Source organism: Phyllostomus discolor, chromosome 6 (assembly GCF_004126475.2).
Source record: "Phyllostomus discolor isolate MPI-MPIP mPhyDis1 chromosome 6, mPhyDis1.pri.v3, whole genome shotgun sequence".
Classification (NCBI taxonomy): domain Eukaryota; kingdom Metazoa; phylum Chordata; class Mammalia; order Chiroptera; family Phyllostomidae; genus Phyllostomus; species Phyllostomus discolor.
Genome location: NC_040908.2, coordinates 88,481,457 through 88,507,091, shown reverse-complemented (window position 1 = coordinate 88,507,091; position 25,635 = coordinate 88,481,457). Strand labels below are relative to the sequence as shown.

Sequence of the window (25,635 nt, the reverse complement as noted above, 5' to 3'; positions counted from 1 at the left end):
GGAGCTTAATGGGAATAAGTTAGAGCTAAGCTTCACTACATACATATCTCATCTTGATTGTTTTCTTATTATTTCTTCAAGTTCCATTAAACTACTTCCTTCTTATTATTTTTTTTTTAGTTTTAGCATTAAACACAAAATCCATATAGGGACTTTTGACACTGGATTTTTAATTTTGTGATTACCTAACAGAAAATCCTAATGTAGCTATTATGGAAATGGCATCTTTTTAGTTTCTGGTATGAATTTGAAGGTAAATATAGTATAGAAAAATATCCAATTCTTTCCCTAGACAAGTCTGCTCCCTTGGGCTCTATAAATAGTTTTTCCAAGCACGATTGTCCAGAAAGCGTCGGAATAATTTTGGTCAATTTTAAAGATTTATTAACTTTATGTTATTGATATTTGAAATACAATTTTATTCTGATTCTAAATGAAAAAGAATGGGAATGACAATAACAAACAAGTTTTCAGCACTGAATATTGTGGTGCACCTGCAGAAATCTTATAGTTGAAACTCAGTAAGGAAACAACTGTGTTCCAAAACAGCTAAATATGCAGGTCCAGAAAATGAAGGTATTTTTAACTGCCACATTCCCTCCAAAGCCCATTCATCTCTTTCAGCATCCCAAAGATCAGGCACAGGCTCTGCTTAGCTATATAATAAAATGGCAAACACGCTGTACCACTGACATCACAGGACTGTAGCCTATGAAACTAGGCTTCTAATGCAGGGCTCCAGTGTCATCATCCTCAGGTCATAATCCTTAGGAGGGAGAGTGGTGGTCAGAGTTCCCTCTAGGTTGTGCTCATACTGTGCTGCCAAAGCTGGCTTATGACGACCTCTGGTGGGGCAGAAGCAGCAATGGTGACACACTCCAAGTTGGGGTCTCCAATTAGTTTTCTAGGAAGCCAGAGAAAGGGGTTTTCAAAGTTATAGTTCATTTTGGCAAAAATGTAATAATACTGAAGATTCTTCTTTCAGTGAAAGACAATTGATTTTGCCTTATCTTTTCTTCCTTAATATTCATTTTGTTGCCACACAACACGATGGGGATGCTTTCACACTTTCATACCTGATCTCTATGCCAGTTAGGCACATTCTTGTAAGTAACTCTCAAAGTTATATCAAACACTATAATGGCACACTGGGCTTGGATGTAATAGCTGTCTCTCAGTCTGCTGAATTTGTCCTGGACTGTTGTATCCCACACACAAAATTAACAGGCCCTGTGTTGGTGTGGAACATGAGAGGATGGACCTAAACACCCAAGGTAGCTACATACTTCTCAAATTCACCAGATAGGTGGCATTTCATCAGTGTAGGTTTTCTAGTCCCACCATCACCAATCAATAAAAGTTTAAACTGAACTTGGGGTTCTCCTTGGGCAGCCATCATGACGTGACTTCTGGAAATGGTTCCAAGTCAGTCTGACTGAGAGCTCTTAGCTTTCTCTTAGATTAGGAACTGGAGGTAGAGATTTACATAAAAGATGGTGCAGAACTTCTATTCTATCACTTACATTTCTTTTATTTCAAACACATTTATTAGCATAGTAAAAGTGCTAGAACATGAAACAAAAAAAAAAATGAAGAATCTGTAACTCCACTTTTCTACTGTGACCACTGTTAGCAGGTTAGTATAATGCCTTCTGTCTTTTTCCTCTGATATATATTTTTTAATTTGGCTTTGTAACACTAGATATTTAATATTGTATTTTGCTTTTATCTGTTAATGTTATAGTTTAAGTATTTTTTCACATTACCATATAATTTTCAAAGTATTATTTAAGGACTATAAAATAGTATATGAAATAAATGCATCATAATCACTGAAATTCCAACTTGACACCTATTAGATTATTTCTATTTTTATATTATAAATAATGTTATGAATATATTCATCTATATAGATTCTTCCATATTTTAGTTTTATTTCTGTGCCTTGATATTACTGGGAGACATTGGGTGCTACAAAAAATATATAGGGTAAATAAAAGCTCATGGGGACTAAGATAAACTGTCTGAAAGTATAATAGAAAGAAGAGTACTTGATAACAGGAATACAGGAAGTTTGCTGCTGTGTTGTACATAAAGGCTGAATTACACTAAAATGAACTTTCTTATGCAATATGTTAAAGTCTTAAGTACTGCAAAAGGATTAAAGTCTTATATAAGAATCGTAATAGACATAACAGTAAATTGCTTTTCTAATTAGATTAGGACAATTTACAACACCTCCAGAAATGAATGATGATGACACTATTTCAGCACCTTCAGAAGAATTATATAGTATCAGTTTTTAAACCTTTGATAATTGAAAGTATTTCATGAGAAATACTTGGTTCTAATTTACATTGACTTATAGGCCAGCTGAACATTTAACTAAGACATTATGCTGAATAGATGTTTATTGTTTTCTGCCACTAAGTTTCTCCAGTCACAATCCCCTTACAACCTATTTCTGCCCAGACTTCCCCAAACTAATCAAGAGCCCATATTTCTACCTCTCAATGGTTTTACTGTTATCCATGGTGTTGTTTATATTTCATTTTCAGTGTCACCTCCTCACAGCATGGGTTTCGTTGTGGTGTTTTATGTTTTCAAACTGCTGGGTAACACTTGTGATGCTCTATAAATAATAAATAATAGAAGTCCTGTAGTCCTCTGCCAGCAGCCTTTGATCAAGGGCAGCTTTCAACTCACCTCACCTGAGCAGACATAAAGAAGAAAAAGAAGGATCTTTCTCCATGGTGTGGCTATTTATATGCAGTGATCAAACAGGTTGCTGACAGGAAAGCATCAGAAACACACACCACACCAGCTCACAGAGAAATTCCATTTCCTGGTGGTTGCTCAGGGCATAGCTCTGCACATCCAAGGCAGCTGCTGTGAGATCTCACTCAAGTGCATTACAGACTGAAAAGATTCATTATCCCCTAGTCTTTCCTCTTTATCAAGATTCCCATGTAAGCTGATGCGTGGGTCATCGGCCAGCAGTGATCACGGAATGCTGCAGATGGCTCGCCGAAAACACGCAAGAAAAAACATGCACAGAGACGGACTAGTTTCTGTGGAGAAGTAGGGACGGAATGGCCACCCCCTCTAGTGGGGAGCGCGCTGATTTACAGTCCAAACCTGCTTTTATTGGGCTCATTTTGCATAATAATTCAGGTAAAGTACAGTACTCATTAGGGAGAAGTAAGGAACAATAGATAACAAGGAACTCTGCCGGTCTATTTTGAGTCGGGGTCCAAGAGCTGTAAGACTTTGAGGAACAAACTAACTTCCTCCTGGACCTCTCTCATTCAACTGAGAGCATTTTAAACAAAGCAGGCTTCACAGTAATTTACATATTCTTTCTTACCCCTGATCACCCAGGGATCAGGGAAAGGGAATCCACCCTTTTCAGCACAGAGCTGCACCACCCTGTCATTGTTTTAGGCTTAGGTGGAGCAAGGGAACTAAGGCAACCAAGAGATAAGGGGATTTTCTCCCAGACGAGGAGAACTCAGGCTATGTCAAAGCAGATGAGCGAGGGTCCATTACCCCCTTTTGCGGCAGCCCCCAAAGTCCTTCTTTTGGGAGGCCTCCCAAGTGATCGTGCCTGTCTTAGGTCGTTCCCCCCTTGGGGAATCTTACCCATCTTTGGCTAACTGACCAAGCTTTGGGGTTCAGTTATGAATGAAGCAGCAGAAGCAGCGTTCCTGCCAGGGAGATAAGCTTTTGTCTCCTTGCTGGCTTATGGTTTCAAGGGTGTTCCCTTAGCCTTAGCCTTGGCGGGGGTTTCAGCTTCTGATACCAGTCAGGGCGGTTCCCAACAAGCAGATGCTTCTCGTCTCAGCTACTTTAGGCAGAGAGAAATGGAATTGTTTTTGGGTTTCAGTGTCAATTTTTCCATAAGAAGGTTTCAGGAAAGAAGCTGCAGTGTTCTTAAGAGGAAAGCGTTCAATTCACCTACTTTTCAAAGTAAAAACGAAAAAACTTTAATCCATTGTTTTTACCAATAAAAAAACCATTTTCCAATTCAATGTCGTGGGCAGTTGTTAAAAATATCAGGAAAAAGAGAAGGTATTGTAGAGAAAGAAAAGAGAGAGATAGAGAAGTAGGGAAAACAAGGTAGACATTATAGGGAATAAACGAAATGTTACCCTGACTGGTGTGGCTAAGTGGGTTGGGTATAATCCTGCAAACCAGAAGGTCAGTGGTTTGATCTCTGGTCAGGGCACATGCTTGGGTTGTGGGCCAGGTTCCTAGTTAGGGGGTGTATGAGAGGGAACTTATCTATGTTTCTCTCCCTTTCTTCCTCCCTTTCCCTTGTCTCTGAAAATAAGAAAGAAGATCTTTTAAAAAAGAATACTGTTAACAAGGGAAAAAGGAGAAAGGGATCCTGGGAAGGAAATGGATACAAAATACAATCCAAATAAGGGGAGTGAAACTCAGGAAATTTTGTCACCATGCCATCTAAGTAGAGTGCTAGCAATTTTGTCTACCTTTCTAAATATTTGTGTTTTCAAAATTTTTTGAAATATTTTTATATTGTGGTATTGTAGAACACTTTAAATGTACACAAAAGTAGAAAGAATAATATAATAAAATTTGTAAAACCTTAGTCCAGCTCTCAGAATTACCAATCTGGGTTCAGTGATCAATGAAAAATTTTTAAAAAATATCTTTATGAACATGTAGATTTAACCATGATTGCTATGTTTCAAAAACTTGTGGTTCTTAACTTATTGACATTAAAATTATCCTATCTTTAGCCAGTAGGAGACCATTAAGTTTTCTAAACCCTTTTGACATTACTTGATAGTCTGTGATAGTTTTCTTGCTTTCTGATAATGACAAGATTCCCCTAGCTTCTCTTATACATTTTCTGCCCCCCCATTTGGAATTGTAACAAGATGCAGCTAAGAGGGAAGCCCCAAAGAGGGATTTGTAATAGAGTCCAGAAGAACTTGGAGATAATTGGCTCCACACCACAGGGCCACGCCTGCCCAGAATGCTGGCAGCTGTAGCCAATTGTGGGAGGAGCTGGAAATGGGGCTGTAGAAGAAGATTGGCGCTGGGATTTAAACCCAGCCAGGCAACCATTTGGCATCTCTTTTTGAGACTGTGTCTGTCTTTTGGGACCATGTCTCTCTTTTTGGAACCACACGTCTCTTTAGGACTACTCAGCTTTGGTGTCTTGGGTGGGACCATGAGGCTTGGGTGAGAGTCAGGACCACGAGGCTTTGGAGGTGCTCCCTTTTGCCACATGGAGGGTGCTGGGAGGACTGTGTGCATTTGTGGGTAACTTTAGTTTGTGTTATTTCAAGTGAATAATAAATTCCTTTCCTTTTCACTGATTTCTGGTATTAAGAGACATCTTTCCTCAGGTGATGGGCAAAATGAACCCAGATAGGTGGGGAGGAACCCCCTGTAGACTGTAACAGAATCAGTCAGTTCTCCAAGAAGCAGTGGTTTCTTGTAGTGGAAAACGGTATTTTAATGCAAAAAAATCTAGAAGTCAGTCATTGTTTCTAGACCTTTTCAGTAAAAAACAGGTATAAAACCAAAATTATATATACACAGGTTACAACAAATCATGAGTTCATCCTCATAGTTCTTTCTAAATTGAGAATCACAGAAATTTTACTTAATTCCTTATACCTTACATTTATATCTCTTTCTTCTACATGAAGAATTCTAGTTATTAAACACTGGGAATAAGAAAAGTAAAGAAGATCCAAGATGGTGGAAAAGTGAGTGGAAGTTACACTAATCTCCTCCCAGGACCAATCAGGAATTGTAACTAAATTGTGGAGAAATCACCAAGAACAAACAACTGAACAACAGCTAGAGAGAAGCCTTATAACCATGGACAGACAGAAGAAACAGATTCCACAGAATGTGACTGGCAGGGAGTGTGAAAGGGATGCAAGAGGGCTGGCTGGACCCCCATGGGTGGCAGCTGAAGTGCCAAAGGGATATCTCAGCAGCTGGGGGAATTCCCCCTGAGAAGTGTAGGATCTAAACTACAAACTGGACTCTCCAGCCTATAGCACCAGAGCCCAAAAAGTACACAGGAAAAGTGGCAGGATTCCTCTCTGCCAGAGATAGACAGCTGGACATGCAAAGGACCAATGCATACATTTTCATATGCAGCTACTTACCCTGAGGAAAGGGCAAAGGGGGAGCCAGAGTGGACTAGAGACACTTGAGGAAAGACTGTGGGTGGAAGCTTTGGGGAGAGAACTGAGAGCAGCCACCAGGATCCTAGTGCTGAGTCACCCCCCATACTGAAGGAGCCATTTAGCTCAGGCGGAGGACTACCTTCTGACCAAGAGCAGCCTGAGGGGAAACAATAGCCCAGTTCCCAGGAGATACTCAGCCCCACCTGTGGTGCTTAAGCCTGATGGCTGATTGCAGAGTGACTAGATTAATAACTGAAGAAGTCAGGCACAGATGGCACACCCCTGGTAGTCTTGGACAGGCTGCCTAAGGGACTGCCAGACTGGGACATTACCTGACATCACCAGAGGCAGATTCACAAAGAAAAATAGTGGTTAATACTAGATGCTACTGAGACAAAATCCACCATGATCTTCTCCATGACTTGGGATATTTTCTTTCCTGCATAAATTTTTAAGTGCATTTCTTATCCGTCAAGTTTGCATATTAAGCCACTTGATTTTATATTATAGTTTATTTCAATTGTCATATTTTGCTCCTCCCTTCTCTTACCTTCTTCTTTCCTCTTATTTTTATTTTAAATTTATTTTCTCTTACTAAGACTTGTTGCATTCCACACTCTATTTCTCCCATGTCAAAACCAATTTTCCTGTCAGTGGTCATCTCACATTCTTTTTCCCACTCTTAAAAATACCTGTCCTCTCTCCGCCTTTAGCAATCTTTGATTGTTGGTTATGGATAAGATTGTTGATATTGTATTTTTTCAACTTTACCTCTAGATCTTCCCTATTCTTATATTGCCAATCTGAAATTTTACCATTCCCCTCTCCAACTCCATTCTGCCTTCATCATGTCCATTCTTTTTTTTAATCTCAAATTTTAATTTTTCTCTTTCTTAGCCTGGTTTTCAGTCCTCACCCTTAGTATTCGCTCTCCCTCTATGATCTTGAAATCACTTCCTTTTCCTCTACACATCTCTTAAGCTTTTTTTCTTTCTTTTCCCCTCTTATTCCCAACCTTTCTATATTAATTTTAGCTTATTTATTATTGATAGTGCGATGGTAGATCTTTTTATCCAATTTCTTTCTTTTTTATTATTTATTTACTTCTTTTTCTTTATCTCTCTCTTTACTTTTTAAATTTTCTATTTAAACTCAATACTATACACCTCTCTTCTCTTACTCCATTCTACCTTCTTCATTCCTTTTTTATTTATAATGTGAATTTTACTTTCTCTCTTCACAATGCTCTGACTCCCTACTCTTATTAGTGCTCCTTCCTCTATTATCTCAAAATCATTTTTCTTTCAGTCATCTCATATTTGCTTCTCCTTTATTATAAAAGTCTTATCTCTTTTCACCCTTATTAATACTGGTTTGTTTGCTATTGATAGTGGGATTGTGGGAGGGAGTTATTTTTGAGGGTGTGGTTGTGTTCTGGTAGCACCTGTGTCACAGGGTGCAGCCAACAGGGGAGCCCCAAATAGGGATTTGTAATAGGATCCAGAAGAGCTTGGAGATAATTGGCTCCACACCACAGGGCCACACCTGCCCAGAATGCTGGCAGCTGTAGCCAATTGTGGGAGGAGCTGGAAATGGGGCTGTAGAAGAAGATTGGCGCTGGGATTTAAACCCAGCCAGGCAACCATTTGGCATCTCTTTTTGAGACTGTGTCTGTCTTTTGGGACCATGTCTCTCTTTTTGGAACCACACGTCTCTTTAGGACTACTCAGCTTTGGTGTCTTGGGTGGGACCATGAGGCTTGGGTGAGAGTCAGGACCACGAGGCTTTGGAGGTGCTCCCTTTTGCCACATGGAGGGTGCTGGGAGGACTGTGTGCATTTGTGGATAACTTTAGTTTGTGTTATTTCAAGTGAATAATAAATTCCTTTCCTTTTCACTGATTTCTGGTATTAAGAGACATCTTTCCTCAGGTGGCAGGCAAAACAAACCCAGATAGGTGGGGAGGAACCCCATGTTGACTGTAACATCTGCACAATAAAATACATGGTGGGTGGAGACACTCTCAGTCAGCCAGCTGCAGGGAAAAGCCCACCAAAGAATAACCTAAAAACAATTAAAAGTGAATTATATCTGGAGAGCCAAGATAAATGGCATAAAGGGCAACCTGGGAACATCAAGTTCAGGAGATCAAGGAGACTGCACCACAGAAACCCGCAGAACTCTTATCATAGAAGTTCACACCATAAAAACAAGTCAATGCAGATCAATTTGAGAAGCAGAAACAAAAATATTCTTCTCTAAAATGGAGAGACAAAGAAAGAACCCCTATTTAAAGGAAAGGAAGAATCCCCAGAAAGAGTGCTAAATGAAATAGAGCCAGGTAAACTTTCAGATATTGAGTTCAAAACAATGGTTGTATGGAAGCTCAATGAGCTCAGTGAGAATTAGTGAAAACTACAGGGAAGCTAGAAAGAAATTACTGTGAACTATATCAGCATGAAAAAGGACATAGAAACTTTGAGTAGGAGGCAGGGAAAAATGAAGATACAATTTCTGAACCGAAGAACACAGTAGAAGGAATTAAAAGCAGCCTAAGATTTCCAGCCAAGATAGAGGTGTAGGTAGACATACTGTGTCTCCTCACACAACCAGAAGGACAACTACAATTTAAAAACAAAAAACAACCAGAAATGACAGAAAATTGAACTGTATGGAAGTCTGACAACCAAGAAGTTAAAGAAGACATATTCATTCGGACTGGTAGGAGGGGCAGACACAGGCAGCTGAGTAGAGAGGACTCACACCAAGATGGTGGCTGGAGGACTGGGGAAGGCAAGGTAGTGGCTGGCTGGTGGACCCAGTAAGGTAGTGGATTGTGGAGCAGGGTATGCAAGGCTGCAGCGGGTGGACCAGGTGAGGTGGCAGGTTGCCAACTGGGCAGTCTCAATTCGCATGCAGATAAACTGGGAGAAACACCTATGGAGCGAGACAGACCTCACAACCCCAGGTCCCAGTGTAGGGAAATGAAGCCTCAAACCACTGAGTGAAAACACATGTGGGGGTTGAGGCAGCCATGGGAGAGACTCCCAGCCTCACAGGAGAGTTTGTTGGAGAGATCCACAGGGTCCTAGAACATACACAAACCCACCCACATGGGAATAAGCACCAGAAGGGCCAAATTTGTTGGTGGGAAGCAGGGGAAGTGACTGAAATCTGGCAGAGAGCAGAGCAAGCACCATTGTTCCCGCTCAGACCCCTTCTCCACATACAGCATCACAACCCAGAGAGTGGGTTGACTCGCCCCAGGAACATCTAAGGCTCCACACCTCACTAAGTAACAGGTGTATCAAGACAAAAAAAAATGGCCCAAATGAAAGAACTGATCAAAGCTCCAGAAAAAATACAACTAAGCAACAAAGAGATAGCCAACCTATCAGAGGCACAGTTTAAAACACTGGTAATCAGGATGCTCACAGAATTGGTTAAATTTGGTCACAAATTAGATGAAAACATGAAGCCTACACTAAGTGAAATAAAGGAAAATGCACAGGGAACCAATAGCGATGGGAAAAAAAAAAAAAAAAAAACTGGGACTCAAATCAATAGTGTGGACCAGAAGGAAGAAAGAAACATCCAACCAGAAAAGAATGAAGAAACAAGAATTCAGAAAAATGAGGAAAGGCTTAGGAACCTCCATATATCTTTAAACATGCCAACACCTGAATTATAGAGGTACCAGAAGGAGGAGAGGAAGAACAACAAGTGGAAAACTTATTTGAACAAATAATAAAGGAGAACTTCCCCAATCTGGCAAAGAAAATAGACTTCCAGGAAATCCAGGAAGCTCAGAGAGTCCCAAAGAAGTTGGACCCAAAGAGGAACACACCAAGGTACATCATAATTAGCCAAGATGGAAGAGAAGGAGAGAATCTTAAAAGCAGCTAGAGAAAAGCAGAGAGTTACCTACAAAGGAATTCCCATCAGACTGTCAGTTGATTTCTCAAAAGAGACCTTGCAGGCAAGAAGGGGCTGGAAAGGAGTATTCCAAGTCATGAAAGGCAAGGACCTACATCCCAGATTGCTCTATCCAGCAAAGCTTTCATTTAAAATGGAAGAGCAGATAAAGTGCTTCCCAGATAAGGTCAAGTTAAAGGAGTTCATCATCACCAAGCCCTTATTATATGAAATGTTAAAGGGACATACCTAAGAAAAAGAAGATAAAAAATATGAACAGCAACTGCTTCTCGGCCTTTTGGCTAAGATCAAGTGTAAAAAATATGAATAGTAAAAGTGCAGCAAACTCACAGTTATTAACAACTATGCTAAAACAAAAACAAAAGCAAACTAAGCAAACAACTAGAACAAGAACAGAACCACAGAAACGTAGATCACATGGAGGGTTATCAACAGGGGAGTGGGAGGGGGAGAGAGGGGAAAGAGGTACAGAGAATAAGTAGTATAGATGGTAAGTAGAAAAATAGAAAGGGGGTGGGTAACAACAGTATAGGAAATGTAGAAGAAGCCAAAGAACTTATACATATGACCCATGAACATGAACTAAAGGGGGGAAATGTGGGTGGGAGGGGATGTGTATTGTGGAGGGGAGTGAAGGGGGAAAATGGGACAACTGTAATAGCAGAATCAATAAAATATATTTTTAAAAGAAGAAACCAGAGGAAAAAAAACAGCCTAGATGAAGCAAAGGAATGAATCAGCGAGCTAAAAGGCAAGGTAGAAAAAAATTCCCAGAAAGGGCAAGAAAAATAAAAGAGAATAAAAAAAGGGTTTTTTTTTATATAAACCCCATGAAAGAGTGGTCAAGGGAGCTGTAGGACAACATTAAACATAATAATACCCATATAATAGGGATTCCAGAAGGAGAGGAAGAGGAACAAAGGGCAGAAAATATGTTTGAAAAAGTAATGACAGAAAACTTTCCTAATATGATAAGAGAAAAAGTCACACAAGTACAGAGGATCTAAAATTGAGATGAACCCAAAGAAGCGCACTCCAAGACACATCTAATTAAATGGCAAAATCCAAAGACAGAGAATCTTAAAGACAGAAAGGGAGGAACATAGTAAAATAGAAGGGAGTCCTGATAAGGCTAGCAGCTGACTTTTCAGAAAAACACTACAAGCCAGAAGGGAATGGCAAGAAATATTCCAAGCATTGAAAAGCAAAGGCCTGCAACCAAGACTACTCTATCCAGCAAGCCCCTCATTTAAAATGGAAAGTGAAATAAGGAATTTTCCAGACAAAAGAAGGCTCAAAGAATACAATCTCCACCAAACCAGCATTTCAAGAGATGTTAAAGGAACTGCTTTAAGAAAAGGAAGAAAAAGAGACAGAGAGGACCACAGGTACAAAGGGGGAAAATTCAAATAAACAAGTGCCTACCAATAATAACCTGAAATTTAAATATATTAAATGTTCCAGCTAAAACACATAGGGTGGCTGAATGGATAATAAAACATGACTCACACATATGCCACCTACAAGAGACCCACCTGAGAACAAAAGACCTACACAGACTGAAAGTGAAGTGCTGGAAACAAACATTCCAAGCAAATGGACAGGAAAAAAGAGTGGGGGTTTCAATACTAATATCAGACAAAATAGACTTCAAGAAAAATCCATAAAAAGAGACAGAGAAGAACACTTCCTAATACTCAAGGGGAGAATGCATCAAGAAGATGTAAACATTATAAATATATATGCACCCAACATAGGAGCACCAAACCATATAAGGAAAACCTTGAGGGACTTCAAAAAAGATGTAAACAGCAAGTCACTTATACTAGGTATTTTAGCACTCCACGTCAACAATGGATAGATGTTCCAAACAAAAAATCAACAAGGATGGGAGAGGCAAGAAGACGGAGGAGTGAATCAATGCCACACTAACCTTCTCCCAGAACCAGTCCAGAATTACAACTAAATTGTGGAAAAATCACCCAGAACAAACATTAGAACAATAGTGAGAGAGAAGCCTTATTACCTCAGAGAGACAGAAGAATCATCTTCAGCACTAACTAACTGGTAAGGAGTGCAGTGGAGTCCCAAGAAAGTGGCTGGGTGTCCACAGGCAGCAGCACTGGAAGGATAATTAAGCAAATTAAAACCACAATGAGATATCACTTCACACCAGTCAGAATGTCCATCACAAACAAATCAACAAACAAGTGCTGTTGAGACTGGAGAAAAGGAAAACCTAGTGCACTGTTGCACTAGTGACAGCAAACTTCCCCCCTGGGTTTTGTGCAGTTATCTCTGGGTCAGCACCTCTGTGGATGTGGCTGCTGTGGTCCAAATGTATAAACTCTGTTCTTTGGTTTCAGGGCCACTCAGATCCCTAGTTCACAACAGTGTCAGACTAACTGCCTGACATAGATTGAAACACACATTTTGTAGTACTTCTTGTTTTGAAGTAGAACTCCACTGATGTATTTTTAAAAATCAATAATATGCCCTAGCTATGCCTTGGCTGGTGTAGTTCAGTTGCTTTAGTGCCATTTTGCAAACAAAAGGGTTGCTGATTCAATATAAAACAAAATTAATTTTCAAAAACCAATCTCTAAGAATTTCAAGTAAACTGTACATAGTTGGTGATGTAACCATACATAGAAGAACTATTCTAAGTGAACTTGAAGCATATTTATTTGCATGAGATAAAACCTAAGGAACAAAAATTAGAGGAAAATAACCAAAGTGTTTACAGTAATTATATTTTTGGTGGTAGTGATGGTATTATTATTCGGAGATTAGCATCTGTGTATTGTAGAATAAAAAATGAGTACTTGAGTACTATTACACTTACATTTTAATTTTTTTTACTGTTGTTCAATTGCAGTTGTCCCCATTTCTCCCCCATTGCTCTCCCCTGCCCTGCTAACCCCCATTGTCTTTCTCCATATATCCTTTATACATGTTCCTTGACTTGACCCTTCCCCTTCTTTCCCCTGTTATCCCTTTCCACCTCCCCTCTGGTCATTGTCAGTTTGTTCTTTATTTCAATGTCTCTGGTTATATTTCACTTGCTTGTTTGTTTTGTTGATTAGGTTCCACTTATCGGTGAGGTCATATGGTATTTGTCTTTCACCACCTGGCTTATTCACTTAGCATAATGCTAAAAACATCCATCCATGCTGTTTGGAAGGGTAGGAGCTCCTTCTTTCTTTCTGCTGTGTAGTATTCCATTTTGTAAATGTACTACAGTTTTTTTATCCATTCATTTACTGGTGGGAATTTAGGTTGCTTCCAGCACTTGGCTATTGTAAATTGTGCTGCTATGAACATTGGGGTGCATAGGTTCTTTCGAGCTGGTGTTACAGGATTCTTAGGGTATAATCCCAGCAGAGGGATTGCCAGGTCAAAATGCAGTTCCATTTTTAGTTTTCTGAGGAAATTCCATACTGTTTTCCACAATGGCTGCACCAGTCTGTATTCTCACCAAAGGTGTACTAGGTTTCCTCTTTCTCCACAATCTCAACAGCACTTGTTTGTTGATTTGGTTATGATGGCCATTCTGACTGGTATGAAGTGGTATCTCATTGTGGTTTTAATTTGCTTCTCTCTGAGGGTTAGTGATGCTGAGCATCCTTTCATACATCTCTGGGCCCTCAGGATGTTCTTTTTGGGAAGTGTTTGTTCAGGTCCTTTGTTTATTTTTAAATTAGTTTGTTTTCCTGGAGTACAGTCATTTTTTATACATTTTGAAGGTCAAACCCTTATCCAAGGTATCATTTGCAAATATATTTCCCATATGATTGGTTCCCTATTCATTTTATTGATGTTTTCTTTAGCCATACAGAAGCTTTTTATTTTGATGGAGTCCCATTTGTTTATTCTTTCCTTTATGTCCCTTGCTCTAGGGGACATGTAAGTGAAAATATTGCTGCCTGGAATATCTGAGATTTTCCTGCCTGTCCTCTCCTCTAGGACTTTTATGGTATCACAACTTATATTTAAGTCTTTTATCCATCTTGAGTTTATTTTTGTGTATTGTATAAGTTGGTGGTCAAGTTTCATTCTTTTGCATGTAGCTGTCCAGATCTCCCAACACCATTTGTTGAAGAGGCTATTTTTACTCCATTTTATGCTTCTTCCCCCTTTGTCAAATATTAATTGACCATAGAGACTTGGGTTTATTTCTGGGCTCTCTATTTTGTTCCATTGGTCTATGTGTCTGTTCTTATGCCAGTACCTGATTGCTTTGATTACTATGGCCTTATGATACAGTTAGATATCAGGTGTTGTGATCCCTCCTGCTTTTTTTTTTCTACCTCAAAATTGTTCTGGCTATTCGGGATCATTTATGATTTCATGTAATTTTTTGAAATGTTTGTTCTATATCTGCCAAATATGTCATTGGTATTTTAATAGGGATTGCTTTGAATCTATAAGTAGTTTTGGGTAGTACGGACATTTTGATGATGTTAATTCTTCCAATCCATGAGCATGGTACATGCTTCCATTGATTTGTGTCTTCCTTAATTTCTTTCCTCCATGTTGTGTAGTTTTCTGAATACAGGTCTTTTACCTCCGTGGATAGGTTTATCCCTAGGTATTTTATTTTTCTTGTTGCTATAGCAAATGGGATTTTTTTTCTGATTTCTGTTTCTGATATTTCATTGTTGGTGTACAAAAATGCCTTTGATTTATAAATATTGACTTTGTATCCCACTGTTTTGCTCAATTCACTTATCAGGTTGAGTAGTTTTTGGTGGAGACTATAGGATTTTCTATGTGCACTATCATGTGATCTGCAAACAATGACAGTTTTGTTTCCTCTTTTCCAATTTGGATGCCTTTTCTTTCCTTTTCTTGTCTGAGTGCTATGGCTAGGACTTCCAATAGTATATTGAATAGATGTGGTGAAAGTGGCCTTCCTCGTCTGGTTCCTCATCTTAGTGGGAAAGATTTTCATTTTTGTCTCATCAAAGAGACAAAAGAGTATGATGTTGGCTCTAGGTCTCTCATATATGGCCTTTATTATGGTGAAGTATGTTCCCTCTACTCCCATTTTGCTCTATGTTTTATCATAAATGGGTGCTGTACCTTATCAAATGTTTTTTCCATATCTATTGATATGATCATGTGATTTTTGTCTTTTCTTTTGTGTATGTGATGTGTATTGATTTGGGAATATTGTTCCATCCTTGAATCCCTGGGATGAATCCCACTTGACCATGGTGTATGATCTTTTTAATTTATTGCTGGATGTGGTTTGCCAATATTTTGTTGAGGATTTTAGCATCTTTATGCATCAGCAATATTGGCATGTAGTTATTTTTCTTTGTTGTGTCCTTATCTGGTTTTGGGATTAAGATGATGCTGGCTTCATAAGAAGAGCTTGGGAGTCTTCCATCTTGGATTCTGGAATAGTCTGTGAAGGATATGGGTTAGCTCTCCCTTAAATGTTTTGTGAAATTCTTCTGTGAAACTGTCCAGTCCAGGGCTTTTGTGTGTTGCTAGTTTTTTGATTAGTACTTTGATTTCGCCAGCTGTTATCGAGCTCTTCAGGCTTTCTGCTTCTTTTTTATTCAAATTTGGAAGATTATATTTTTTATTAGTTTGTCCATTTCAGCCAGGTTTTCACATTTCTTGGTGTATAGTTCCTCATAGTAATTTCTTACAATCCTTTGTATTTCTGTGGTATCAGCTGTAATCTCTCCTCTTTCATTTCTGATTGTGGATCCTCTCTCTCTTTTTCCTGATGAGCCTACTTAAAGGCTTGTCGATTTTGTTTATCTTTTCAAAGAAGCAACTCCTGGATTGATTGATCCCTAGAATTGTGCTTTCAGTCTCTAAGTCTTTTAATTCTGCTCTGGTCTTGGTTATTTCCTTCCTTCTACTTGCTCTGGGCTGTCTTTGTTGTTGTTCCTCCCATTCTTGTAGATATAGTATTAGGTTGTTTGTTTGAAATGTTTCTATCTTATTTAGGTAGGCCTGTATTGCTATGAGCTTCCCTCTCAGGACTGCCTTTGCTGTGTGCTATAAGTATTGGAATGTTGTGAGTTCATTTTCATTTGTACCCAGAGACTTTTGATTTCTTTCTTGATCTCATTGTTAACTCATTCATTGTTTAATAGCATGCTATTCAATCTTCACAGATTTGAGTGTTTTTTAGTTTTTTTCTTGGGGTTGGTTTCTAGTTTCAGTCCCTTGTGGTTAGAGAAAATATTTGATATGATTTCAATTTTCTTTAATTTCTTGAGGCTTGTTTTGTGTCCTGTCATGTGGTCTATCTTTGAAAATGTTCAATGTACATTTGAAAAGAATGTATATTTTGCTTCTTTGGGATGAAGGGCTCTATATATATCAGCTAAGTCCATTTTCTCTAGGGCATTGTTCAATGCCACAATATCTTTGTTGATATTTTGTTTGGGAGATCTGTCCATTTTTGAAAGTGGGATTTAAACCCCCCTAGTTTAAGTGTATCACTATATCTTTCTTGAAGTTGTACAAGATTTGCCTTATATATTTGGGTGCTCCTTTGTTGGGTGCATATATATTTACAATGTTTACGTCTTCTTGGTGGATTCTTCCCTTGAGTATTATGAAATGTCCTTCTGCATCTCTTTTTTTATGGCCTTTGTTTTGAAGTCTATTTTGTCTGCGTAAGTATTGTTACCCCAGCTCTTTTTTCCTATGCATTTGGATGTAATTTTTTTTTCAATCCTTCACTTTTAGTCTGTGTAGGTCTTTTTTTCTGAGGTGGGTCTCTTGTAGGCAGCATATATACGGGTCATCTTTTCCAATCAGCTACCCTACATCTTTTGATTGGAGCATTTGATACATTTACATTTAAGGTTATTATTGATAGGTTCTTATTCATTGACATTTTACTCCCTTCATGCCTGTTTTCCTCTATCTCTCTCACTCTTTTTCTTCCTTTTTTTAAAGCAGTCCCTTTAGCATATCTTGCAATGCTGGTTTGGTGGCTGTGTATTCTTTGAGCCTTCTTTTGTTGGAAAACTCCTTATTTTGTCTTTCATTTTAAATGAATGGCTTGCTGGGTAGAGTAGTCTTGGTTTTAGGTCTTTGCTTTTTGTTACTTGGAATATTTCTTGCCATTCCTTTCTGGCTTGTAGTGTTTCTTTTGAGAAGTCAGCTGCTCCCTAGTATGTTACTTCCTGTTTCTCCCTTGCTGCCTTTAAGATTCTCTTTGTCTTTGAATTTTGCCATTTTAATTAGATGTGTCTTGAAGTGGGCCTCTTTGAGTTTACTCTTGATTGAGACCCTCTCTGTTTCCTGGGTGTGTTTGCTTTTTCTCTCATCAAATTAAGGAAGTTTTCTATCATTACTTTTTCAAACAACTTTTCTATCCATTGCTCTTCTTCTTCTTCTGGTATCCCTACCAAATGGATATTATTATGTTTCATGTTGTCCCACATTTCCCTTAATCCTTATTCATTCTTTCTGAGACACTTTTTATTTTCTTGCTCTTTCTGGGAGTCTTTGTTTTTTACCTTGCCCTCCAACTTGCTGATTGATCCTTTTCTTCATCTAGGCTACTTTTGATTTCTTCTTCTGTATACTTCAGTTCAGATATTGTAGTCTTCATTTCCTCCTACTGTTTTTGATAGCTTCTATGTCCTTTCTCATATTGATATAGTTTGTAGAAAGTTCCTCATAGTTTCCCTGTAGATCTTGGTCACTGTCAATGAGCTCATTGAGTTTCCTTCTAAACATTGTTTTGAACTCAGTATCAGATAGATGATTTGCCTCTATTTCATTTAGTATCCTTTCTGAGGATTCCCGCTTTCCTTTCATTTGGGTTTGTTTCTTTGTCTTCCCAATTTGTGAGACTCTTCTTGTTTGCCTCTGCTTTTTCAATTGATCTGTTTTGACTCCCCAAGTTTGCAGTGTGAAGTTCTATGGTAGGAGAACTGTGAGATTCAGTGGTAGTCTCCTTGAACTGCTGAACTTGATGTTGTTGGGATGTCCTTTATGCTCTTTATGTGGGATCTCTGGATAAATTTGGATTTGATTGTTGTTGGATCTTTCTTTGGTGGGTCCTTCCCTCAAGCTAGTTGACTGAGGGTCACTCTCCCTGCCACATTTTATATGCTGTTGTGCAAGTGCTGCCAGAACAAAATCACAAAGCCCAGGGAATAAACCCACATTTGCAAAAATATGCCCCCCTGCAGTCCCACTATCAATAACAAATGAACCAGTATTAATATGTGTGTAAAGAGATTAAGACTATTATAAGAAAGGAGAGGGATACACTATAATATAAAATCTAGTAACTTAATATGCACAATCTTGCTGTATGAGAAATGAATGTTAAAAAGCTATGCAGGAAAGAAAGTATCACTAATCATGGAGAAGACCACAGTGGATTTCAGCTCAGTAGACTCTAGTATTTACTACTGGTTTTCCTTTCTAGATCTGCCTTTGGTGATGTCCGATGTTGACCCCCCTGACATTAGGCAGCCTGCTCTGAGGCTGCCAGGTATCTACTATCTGTGGCTGTCTAGTATCTGTTGCTTGGAGGGAAGTGGTCTGCCTGAGCAGGATGGCTGCTGCGATATGGGGGACAACTCAGCACCAGGATCCTGGTGGCTACTCTCTCAGTTCTCTCCCCAAAGCCTCTGTACCCAGTCTCTCCTCAGGCTTCTCCAGCCCACTCTGCCCCCCCAACTTTGCCAGAGCCCTGGGTAAATGGCTGCAAATGAAAATTTGTACACTGGCTCTTGAAATGGCTGTTTGCATCTCTAGCCATCCATCACTGGCATAGAGCAGCCCTGCTGTTTTTCACTGCTTGCTGTTGCCCAAGTACTTTTTGGATCTAGTGGTCTAGCCTGGGGATCCCCGTTTCAGATTTAGACTCCACACTTCTCATGGGGATCCAACCAGTTGCTTAATTATCCCTCCAGCTCTGCCACCTGTGGACGCCCAGCCTGCCCTCTCAAGTCTCCACCACAGTCCTTACCAGTCAGTTAGTGCTAAAGATGATTCTTCTGTCTGTCCTAGGTTATAAGGCTTCTCTCTCACTATTGTTCAGCTGTTTGTTCTGGGTAATTTCTCCACAATTTAGTTGTAATTCCAGATTGGTCATGAGAGGTTAGTGTGGCTTCCGTTTACTTTTCTGCCATCTTGTCTCCTGCCTGCTAATGGACTTTTATTAAGCACCTGGTTGGGCACCATGTATTATCCTATGTAATAAAAATTAAATGAACTGAATTGCCTTTCACCAGCTCTTAAGCAGCCACATCTCTGCAGAGTTTGAATGTGACAGTGTTTTTAGCCAATAATCTGACTGCTTCTTGCTCTATAATTCTAGATTGTATGAAATAAAGTCTTAGCAATGCCAGGCTAACCTGATTTGAACTTCTCTTGTTGGCTTTCAGGCTGATGTTGCTCTGTGTCAGTCATTCCCCCTGAGTCACAGACATGAAAATATTCTGCCAACTTAGTGAGATAGTGGGAACATTTGACTAAGAAAAATGCTGTGAGATTCTAGTCAGCAGTAGCAATATAAGTAGAGTGGAATGGTATTCATAAATTAATACACCAATGATGAATTATCAGTTTGCATTTTCTGTATGATTGCAGTTGGTAGGTCCTAAAAGACAGCCCATTTTGAATCAAATTCTGCCTGTAGTAGCAGTATAGTCCATTCACCTTATGATTTGCTCATGGTTTTCTGACAGCTAAAATTATATAGCACAAACTCTTTGAAATACCTGTCTAACTTACCTTTAGAAAAATGTTTCCAATATGCTAGTGGTTTGCAAAGGAAAAGTCCTCTGTTTTGTGGATTGATGTGTTTTTAGTTATTACATGTGGGATATTATATATTTGGTACAATTAGCTTTCTAAGGGAAGGAGCTTATATTTATTCCTGCATTCCCATCACTTAGCATTATAGATGTTCACTAAATTAAAATAAATGTAGAATTAATTTATAAGTTGAAGGAAATAAAAAATACTTATAGAAAACATGTAGCAATGTAGGTGGAGATAATACCATGAGCCAATTATCCATTTAATAAATACCTTTTCAAGACTGACTTCTAACCCAGCCCTTCATTGTTTTTCTTCACCAGCTTTCTCAAATATATGGTTGCATGGAAAGCTGAATGAGAAATCTCAGGGAGTCATTTAATAGGTATGAGCTACGTCTCAGGGATCTCAGTTTTTAATAATCATTAGGTGGGTTGAATTGTTTTTCTCCAAAATATTATGTTTAAGTGCTAACTCCTGCTACCTGTGAATGTCAGCTTACTTGGGAATAGGGTCTTTGCAGATGTAATTAGACAAGGAAAAACTGGAGTAGGGTGGGCCTTTACTCCAATGTGAACTGGTATTCTTATAAGAAAAGGCAAAGAAACCCAGAGATCGACACATGCAGGGAATATAACACAGAGGGGCTGAAGACCAGGTGATGACAGAGGCAGAGACTGGAGTAATGCAGCTATAAGCCAATGAATGCCAATGATTGCTAGGATCCACCAGAAGCTGGAAGAGAGAGCATGATCCTGCTGATAACTTGATGTCAGACTTACAGCTTCTGGACTATGAGAAACTGAATGTTTATTGATTTAAGCCAGTCCATTTCGGATCCTTTGTTATGAAAGCCCTAGGAAACTAATATAGTCACACCCCCTGATTTACATCAGTAATCCTGATGTAAATGGTCATAGACTAGAGTTTGATCATACCTAAATTGTTTATCCCTGGAAATGTATAATTTTCCTAGCTTTATTAATTAAACAGAGAAATTTAATGTTCCCTGTCTTATTTTTCAACCTATCAGACCATAACCCAGAACCAAATTTTCCCAACAAAACTGATTCAGGAAGGTCTATTTATTGGCTAGGTTGACATTTGAACACTAGTCCTCCTGTCCCTTTAGCTTGCTTTTCTTTCTGCTACACCAATCTGTTTTACTTCCCTTAGCCTGACAAAGGACCTCCATGAAAGCATGCCAAATGGATTTTTTTCTGTTTAGAAAAAAATTTCATAGTTTATTTAAAGCTTTCTGGAGTCTCCTTGTGCTGAACTGCCATAGGGTCATGAAATTATTCTTTTCATAACTTTTAAAGTATTTTATGTTGCCTTTTGAGTATATTTTTCTGTTTCTATTGATGAGTTTATTGGAATAGAAACAAAGATTATGCTTCCTCAAAGCATAATTATGTTGTCTCAAAGACTAACTGCTCTAAAATTGTGTAGTTAAAGGTTTAACTACACAATTAAACCTTTTTCTTCTGCAAAATTTCTGGGAAATAAGACATGCAAATATTAATTGGTATCATGTACGTAGGTTCCTTTTCCCCCCAAATCTGTATAAGTTGGACTGCAGAGTTTTGGGTGAAGCAGAAGTTAAGACATTGATATAAGGATGTGGGTTGAATGTATAATTAGTGAGTATCATCAATTCCACCTCCACATTCACCTGTCAGAGATCAGGGAAGAATTACAGGCAGTAATAAATTCAGGTTTCCTGAGCCCATCATACCTTATGAATTCCAATTCATAGAGGGCTCAGAGGGTGCCCTTATGCTTTTTCTCAGTCTATGGAACATCAAAATATTATGCAACATTCTCTCTCCTCCTTTAGAAAAATAAAACAGAAAAATAAAATTGAGATTAGGAAACTTTGTCTTCAGTTCCAAACTATTCATTATTCTAAAAATCATTGTTATAATTCAGAAACTGTGATGAGGACATAAAGATGAGAACATGAAATCCCTTCTCTCACATTTCTAACCAAGTGGGGGAAACAGCCACATACACAACTGAAATAATTGATATGGAGTGTAACAGGGGTGTAAGAGAAATGCAACTGGGGGTAGTTTCCAGGGAGACATCAAAAAAGGCTTTGCAAAGGGGGTGACTTTTGAGTGGAAACCTGAAAATGGGCAAGACTCTGAAGTGTCTAAAAGTTATGGGTTGTGAGGAAATTGAGTAAGTAAGCTGTCCAATAGAACTTTCTATGATGATGAAATGTTCTCTATCTGCATTATCCAATACATTCAGTTATTGAGTACTTGAAAATGTGCATAATATGACTGAGGAAGTGCATGTTTAATTTTATTAATCTTAACTAGTTTATAGTTAAATTTCAACTAGTGGTTACCTTAATGGAAACCATAGCTTTAAGTAAATGAAACAGTATATGCAAAAGCAAGGAATCTGAAAACATGGCTTATTGGCACAGAATAGCAGGTGTTTAAGGGGATAAGGCACTACATTTTAACAGAAATTGTGGAAAATGGGAGGTGATGGTGCTGCAAATGTTGGTTGGTGCTGGATTTACAAATCACTTTAAATATCAGTAACATACCAAAGATGTTGGACTTTATCCTTCAGGTTGTTGATGACATAAAAACATTTTTAATAAGAAAATATATGACACAATTTTATTTTAGATAATTACACTAGTTTGGTTGGCTTTTGTAATGTAATATTTGGAATCATATTGACTGTATGTGTAGGGTAAGGGGGTTGGGGCCACTTGGGTTATTGGCATTTTTCCCTCTCCAATGACAGTACTGGGATTCCAAAACAAACGCTGACATGTACAAGTAATATATTTGCTCCTTGATACTTCTCCCAACATTCTTTTAGGCTCTTCAACAATGGCATGTAGCAGGAAAAAAACCTCATCCAAGTGTTTTTATAATGTATAAACAAATAAATGGTGTGGTGGGCATAGATTTCTTAATATAGGGAACTGATCTATCATTGATTTCATCACCCTTACAAAACACTTGGCATCTAAGTACTATGACATATTAATAGTGACTATGCATTGTTTTGTAGATTTTTTTAAAATATATTTTATTGATTATGCTATGACAGTTGTCTCATTTGCCCCCCTTTGTACCCATCCACCCTGCATACCCTCTCCCACCCACATTACCTCCCTTTAGTTCATGTTCATGGGTCATAAGTTCTTTGGTTTCTACATTTCCCATACTATGCTTGCTCTTCCCCTGTCTATTTTTTACCTACCTTCTATGCTACTTATTCTCTGTACCTTTTCCCCCTCTCTCCTCCTCCCACTTCCCTGTTGCTAACCTTCCATGTATTCTCCATTTCTGTGGGTCCGTTCCTGTTCCACTTGTTGGCTTAGTTTGTTTTTGTTTTTGTTTTAGCTGTGGTTGTTAATAATTGTGAGTTTGCTGTCATTTTACTATACACGTGTTTTATCTTCTTTTTCTTAGATAAGTCCCTTTAACATTTCAGATAACAAGGGCTTGGTGATGATGAACTCCTTTAACTTGACCTCTGAGAAGCACTTTATCTGCCCTTCCATTCTAAATGAAAGCTTTGCTTGATAGAGCAATCTTGGATGTAGGTCCTTGCCTTTCATGACTTGGAATACTTCTTTCCATCCCCTTCTTGCCTGTAAGGTCTCTTTTAAGAAATCAGCTGACAGTCTGATGGGAACTCCTTTGTAGGTTACTGTCTCCTTATCTCTTGCTGCTTCTAGGATTCTCTCCTTCATTTTTACCTTGGCTAATGTAATTATGATGTGCCTTGGTGTGTTCCTCCTTGGGTCCAACTTCTTTGGGACTCTGAGCTTCCTGGATTTCCTGGAAGTCTATTTCCTTTGCCAAATGGGGGAAGTTCTCCTTTATTATTTGCTCAAATATGTTTCCCACTTGTTACTCTTTCTCTTCTCCTTCTGGTACCCCTATAATTTAGATGTTGGAACATTTAAAGATGTCCTAGAGGTTCCTAAGCCTCTCCTCATTTTTTTGAATTCTTGTTTCTTCATTCTCTTCTGGTTGGATGTTTCTTTCTTCCTTCTGGTCCATTCCATTGATTTGAATCCAAGTTTTCTCCCCATCACTATTGGTTCCCTGTGCATTTCCCTTCATTTCACTTAGCACAGCCCTCATTTTTCCATCTAATTTGCTACCAAATTCAACCAACTCTGTGAGCATCCTGATCACCAGTGTTTTGAACTATGCATCTGATAGGTTGAGTATCTCTTCGTCATTTAGTTATATTTGCTCTGGAACTTTGATCTGTTCTTTGGTTTGGGCCATTTTTTTTTTGTCTTGTTGTTCCTGTTCTGTAGTGAGGGGTGGAGTCTTAGGTGTTCACCAGGGCAGGGCAACCTGCATTTCTGGGCTGTGACTCTGTATGTGGGGGAGGGGTCCAAGAGGGAACAATGGCACTTGCTCTGATCTCTGCCAGATTTCAGTCCTTTCCACCACTTCCCCCAAGCAAACTGGGCCTTTCTGGTGCTGATTCCCATGTGGGTGGGCTTGTGTATGTTCTAGGACCCCGTGGGCCTCTTCAATGAACTCTCCTGTGAGGCTGTGAGTCTCTCCCTGCACCTCAACCCCCATAGGTGTTTTCAATTGGTGTTTTGAGGCTTTATTTCCCTGTGCTGGAACCCTGGGTTGCACAGTCTGTCTTGTTCTCCAGTTTTTCCTGGTTTATCTGTGCACGAATGTGGGACCTCCTGGTCAGCCAGTGTCCTTGAGCACAGTGCCTCACTTCACAATCACCTCCTCACTGGATCTGCCCATTGCCACCCTGTGCTCAGGGTGGCACCTGCCTGCACACTCGGGGTGCCTCGTGCACCCAGTGCCACCACTTTTTGTACTGTGACCCCTCTCTGTCCCACTGCCTGACTCCACGCCTCCTACTGCTCCGGATGAATGTGTCTACTTTAACTCCTTGGTTGTTGGACTTCCATACAATTCAAGTTTCTATCAGTTCTGCTTGTTATTTTGTTTCTAAATTGTCGTTGTCCTTATTTTGGTTGTGCAAAGCAGCACAGTGTGTCTATCTATGCCTCCATCTTGGCTGGAAGTCTGTTTTGTAGATTATTAAAGGAACACTTTAACAACGATTCCCCCTTCCAAAATCAGTCTCTTACTTGCCTTCTCTTGGATATATTTTCCAGTTCTATGTTTAAAAGAACAAGTCATGGGCATGAAATAAACTAATAACATGTTTTGGAATAAATTTATTATATATTAAAGCTTTATAGCAGTGCCCAAGCAGAGACTCTGGAGCTAGACTGCTCCAGACTGATTCAAGGGACAGTCTGCCACTTCCTAATGATGTGTACATTGGTAGTTTAGGTAACCATTCTCTTCCCAGCTTTCAGAGACAGAGGTAATTGTACTCATAGGGTTGTTCCAAGAATATATGAGTTAACAAATGAAGAATCAGCCCAGTTTCTGATTCATGGTAAATGCTTAACACATATTAACTGTTGTTTTTATAAATCTAAGCTTTCTTTGGTACCTTCTCTGACATGTCCTTCAAACATCCAAAGAGAAACCCTGGATTTGGTGCCACAATATGGAAGGTCATTTAGGCCATCCTCTCTTTCCAGTACAGGCAAAAAACATGACTATAAATTTTGGCATGGACATCTCATATTATATTTAAAGAAAGAATAAAGAAAGAACTTCTTGACACCAATGTTTTTTTTACATGTTTAAATTACTTTCCAAGAAATTGCATAGTCACTACTTCCTAAAACAAATCTTAAATAAATTGAAATGCCA

The 25,635-nt window shown here is 38.9% G+C and overlaps 1 pseudogene; it reads right to left on the bottom strand.

The window, feature by feature from the left end:
• Positions 1 to 709: 709 nt before the first annotated feature.
• On the bottom strand, positions 710 to 1,396 carry LOC114498800 (annotated as a pseudogene).
• Positions 1,397 to 25,635: the final 24,239 nt, after the last annotated feature.